The sequence below is a fragment of the Lolium rigidum genome, chromosome 3 (assembly GCF_022539505.1).
Source record: "Lolium rigidum isolate FL_2022 chromosome 3, APGP_CSIRO_Lrig_0.1, whole genome shotgun sequence".
Taxonomy (NCBI): Eukaryota; Viridiplantae; Streptophyta; class Magnoliopsida; order Poales; family Poaceae; genus Lolium; species Lolium rigidum.
The window spans coordinates 296,976,652-296,981,696 of NC_061510.1; the positions used below are offsets into that span (position 1 = coordinate 296,976,652).

At 46.7% G+C, this 5,045-nt stretch overlaps 1 long non-coding RNA gene across 2 annotated transcripts; it reads right to left on the reverse strand.

The window, feature by feature from the left end:
- LOC124699712 lies at window positions 1–1,338 on the reverse strand. Of its 2 annotated transcripts, XR_007001492.1 has the most exons (3): window positions 1,208–1,337; window positions 953–1,129; window positions 1–313 (listed from the first exon to the last, which is right to left on the reverse strand). It is a non-coding gene; the product is annotated as an uncharacterized LOC124699712 (long non-coding RNA). The 2 variants fall into 2 exon arrangements; XR_007001491.1 differs by having other exon boundaries at window positions 953–1,338.
- Between the last annotated feature and the right edge of the window lie 3,707 nt (window positions 1,339–5,045).

Below are 5,045 nucleotides of genomic sequence, written 5' to 3' on the forward strand. Positions count from 1 at the left end.
TGAGAAAAAAAGTGGTGCCCACGTGTTATGGAACAAACGTGCTAATATCGATACATATATCTAGCCTAGAGAAGTTCAGTAATAACTGGCGGAGCTCTTTGGCCTTGCTTTCAGTGATTAATTCATGGAGAACTATTTTCAGCCTTTTGAGTACTATTGCCCAATGGAATAACCGCTGCACAAGAGCAACTTCATGTTCAGTTCCCCTCATGTCATGGATTTCTATTTCCTCGAGGCAATTCAGCGCAAGCTCTTCTGTTTTCCATTTTGGTTGCTGATCACATATGCAACCTGATGGGCACGGAGTTTGTTCCTGAAGCAAAGGGTTATATCACATATAAGATTAACTTGTATGGTTTATGGCATAAATTGAGAGAGGGATGAAACTGAAAATTATTTAACTTGATGAATACTTTGAGATATGCCATCAACAAAATTTACAAAAGAATAACACCTGGAATTAATTTGAACTTTGAAGGGATTATGATGATCATACAAGTACAATGGACATCACTACTATAAGTCTATAACATGCACATAAATCCTCAGCTATTGAATTATGTATAACCCATAGTCAAGCAGATCTCCGTGGAGAAGACAAAAGAGATCTCCCATTTCTTTGCAGGAAACAGGAACCTATTCGCTAGTTTGCCATTTCCATCAGATTGACGATTTTTTTGAAATAAAACCTATTACCAAGTCAGCAACCCTTCTCATGTACTCCTGTATGCTGCTTTTGTCAATAAGTGTTCTCATTTGGATATACATAAGCCATATATTTAATACAGGCATGATCACAGAGCAAAAGGTTAATAGCAGACCAATAAAGCAGTTCAAACCAATGTGTTCCTAAAAATGCATATTCTTCTCTTTGAAATCTCTAGAAATGCAATTCTCATATGACTTCTCTGACAACTCAAGCATTAGATAATCAAATTAACAATAGTATTACCCCGAGTTGACTTCTTGGCAGAAAATCAAGATCCAGCCTTTTTAGACCACGACATCTCATTAGAACATCAAATACGCTTGCTCCAAAGCAATGTCCATATGCCATTATACCCAGCGCCAAGATTGTAATATGAAGCTTTGGCATGTGTTCCATCAAGTATGGCCCGGTACATATGTCCTGTGGATTTGTAGGAAGTTACAGAAAAAGGAATTATACGGAGTATATAACAGTTGGAAGAAATACAAAACAACTCACTTTCTGCAGTGACTCGCAAACAGGTAACAGTATACGTTCCTGTATGTGGCGGGGGTTTTGGCTTGTGGGTGTTCAAGGGAGTACTAATGATCAAATTTTCGCCACTCCGAAGAACTCAAGTCACCCGGAATAACTAATACTCCCTCAATCCCGCAATATAAGATGTTATATTAGGGGACAGAGGGAGTAGTATATTATGCTACTATGTGAGTTCAATGTTAATTACTGGAGAGAGTGGGATTGAGTGCACTAGGCCATGTTGCAAGGACATGAGCAAACCAAAACAAGTGAGAGCTTTCTGAATTTACATTGCATACTTCTTTGAAAAAACTTGCATATTCCTCAAGTTGAAACTCTGTTTTCCTCGTTATCTATTGACACATTAAATGATGGCATAAGAAGGAACTAACCGAAGGATATGAAATCAGGAGATCAAGAGCGTTGATGTGGTCAAAGCGCCGTAAAAGCGTCATGCAATAGAGATTGCGTTCAACAGCCTCCTCCTCTCCCTCTAGAATAAAAATGTAGATGCCCAGATTTTCGAGATGCATCATGTTGTCAAGCTGGATAGAACTTGAATCATAAGCATTCATCCACTTGAGCAACTTCAGCTGAGGGGCTGAGATGTTGGCAACTGATAGATGTGGATCCAGCGGATTGGTAAAGCAGTTCATCACTCTTAAGCTCTCGAGTACCGGCGCAATGACAGTGAGCTGCTGTAAGCCATGCAGGTTCGACAGCTCTATGTTTAGAAGAGATTCCGAGTGGATGTTGAAGCTGTCGAGGCCCCGGGCTTGGCAGACAATGACAGACTTCAAGGATGGGCACCGCTGGGAGGAGAGAAGTTCGCCGAGCCCGGACTGACCATGTAGTCGGACGTCAACTAGCTGCAGACCACCGAGCCGGGTGAATACCCCGGATGAAGGGAGGGCGAGGCCAAGAAACCCAAGCTTGAGCGTGATGGAGGTGGCCCTCTCGAAGCAAGGCAGATCAATGTCGCCTCTTTCCTCGGCCACGGGCTCGGTATCTGGCCGAAAAACCTCGAGGTCTATGTGGCCGGAGAGAGCGCGCGCGGCGGCGGGAAGCCACTCCGACACGAATTCAGTATACGGATCCTCGGTTAGCACGAAGAGGAGGCTCAGATCCGGCACTTGATGGGCTGCGAGCGCGGCGTCTATGCGGTGGTGCCCGATGAAGTTGAAGCTGAGCTCCGGGAGGAGGGTCCAGAGGCGGCGCCAGCGGCTGGCAAGGACGCTGGTCCGTGCGGCCTCGACGACGTCGTCGACCAGGACTAGGATGTCTATGAGCACGTCGTCTGGTAGATCACTGAGGCGGTCCTCGCCGCCGCCGCCGCCGTCGGCGTCGGAATGCTTCAGTCACTGGACGCTGAGATCCATGGGGGGGTCGGGGTGCGATTCACATCGGCTTCACACTTTTGATGCTGGCGATGACTGACGACGAATGGGAACTGGAAGTGAAGTGAGATCAGTGGGATTTGGGGTCTAGGGTTCTTGGGATTTTTGCTCGTTCCCCACTGGGAACTGGGAACTGGGTTTGGGGATACCTTGCTTACCTGGGCAAAAGTTGGGCCGGGCCGGGCCAAAAAAGCCCGAGGCAGGAAATCTAGGCTCGAGCCTGGCCCACCCTGATCGCGGGGCCAAAAAATGGGCCCCAGCCTGACCTGAAGCCCGAAAAAGCCAGGCCTGCCTACGGCTTAAACCATGATTTACTTCGTCCCGAAGCCAGGCCCAAGTGGCTCGGACTGACTACGGCTGAAACCACGAAATCGTTAAACAAAGGTTGACCTTCCCAAAGGAAGATAACTCGCTCCGCACGTGATAAGTGGCGCGCTATGGTACCAGAAAATCCCTGGGAAGTGATCTCCCTGCTTGCCACGTGTCGCAAGGGGAAGCAATGAGGGAGAAGAGAATACATGGGGAGGCTGGGTTGTGTCAGTTTTTCCCTTTTTTTTCTAGATTCGTTTTTTTAAAATGAAATATCTTGAGAACCGTAAGTCCAAATTACGAACCGTTTTCACTTTTGAGATTCTCGCGTCGAGATCTTCGAAACTAGATCCCATGTTGATAGGTTTGAAGATATTTTTTTCCGTACTTTCAATAGTAGTATGATTGTACTTGTGGTGTGTACCTAACTGTACTCGTGTTTCAACAGATAAGTACTTCTGTTTTTAGTGTGTTTGATGCAGTTTTTCCCTTTACTCGGTAACTGTACTCGTCTGTGTGTTACCTGTACTTACTCGTGTGCGCGACTGTACTCGCTCGTGTGTGCGACTGTACTTCTGTACATGTACTTGCTCGTGTTCACGACTACCTGCTCGTGTGCGCGACTGTACCTGCTCGTGTGCGTGACTGTACTTCTGTACATGTACCTGCTCGTGTGCACGACTGTACTTGCTCGTGTGTGCGATTGTACTTGCTCGTATGTGCGACTGTACCTGCTAGTATCGCGACTGTACATCTATACATGTACTCGCACGTGTATGCGACTGTACTTACTCGTGTGCGCGACTGTATGTATCTCGTGTGCGTGACTGTGCTTGTGTGGTACACGTATCTGTACTCGTGTGTTGTATGTAATTGTATTTGTGTGGGTAATCTCGTGTTTGTATGTGTGGTGACCCGGCATACCACTGCTTGGTGTAGTATGCAAGTCTGATATAACACCAATGAAACACCGTTTCACTCGTATTATATCGCTCAGAGTGGTACAACAGAAACATATGCGGGTCCAAGGCATGTCTATAGAATTACAAACACGTACTCTTTACAAAAGATCCACACAGCCTCCTACTTTACAATGAGGTAAAACCGCAAATAACCTCCGAAGAACGACTCGTAGTCTAATCCTAACACGAACTCTATTTGTAGAGTATTTAACTAGCTACCGAGGCTATGAATAGATTCTAGCTAAATAGGAGCTAGGTTTAGGAAGCTAGTTCCCTTCTATCGCTTAATCTAGGTTTTCTCCATGGTGGATGTGGTATATGACTCTTCCGGCAGATTTCTGTCCCTTGAAGTAGTTGTTGACTCCTCGGTCTTCGAGTTGAACTGGAGATCCTCCTTCATGGCCTCCATATCTAAGCAGGGGATTTAAGAGTGGGATGAGTACGAGCGTACTCAATAAGTTCATTATAGGAAAGAGGTGTTTAATGCACTAGCTACAGCATTAGACCAGAAAGTCTAATACCAATGCAGGTTTTCATAACCATTTCTTCAAAAGGTTGCTTTTATTCAGAAGAACTATGTCCGTCAGCCTTCACCGGTTTACTAGAACTTCATGGAGCTCCTTTCCGGCCGCGTTCACAGTTCCATATCCCGGAACAGGGAGTGACAGGTCACGGTTCTTTACACTCTGCAGAGGTGTGTTGCTTTACCCATAAGAGATCTTAACCTTGGTGCCAACCGGGCAATTTCCCCGTCCACACTTCCTATGGTGTGAGGCCCGGTATAAGGTCTAGCCAATCATGTTCCTCCGCTACCTCGAACACCCACCCTTTGTTGCATGCCCCGACCCTGGGTCCACGTCGGTCCCATTATTCCTGTAGATTTCAAGGTGGACCCCGACCACGACGACAGTGCTGGGCTCTACCATACACTCCTACGCCGGTAGCTGCAACCCATCATAGACCGCAATACCGTGGGGACTTAGGACTCCCCAGCCTCACCGCTTGCTCCTTCGGGCGACAAGTGTACTACGGACTATGCCGTGGGGACTTAGGACTCCCCAGCCTCACCGCTTGCCCCCTTGGATTACAAGTGTAATACGGTAAAGCGCATCCGTTGATGAACGAGAGGTGGAAACACTTTTGACTACTCCG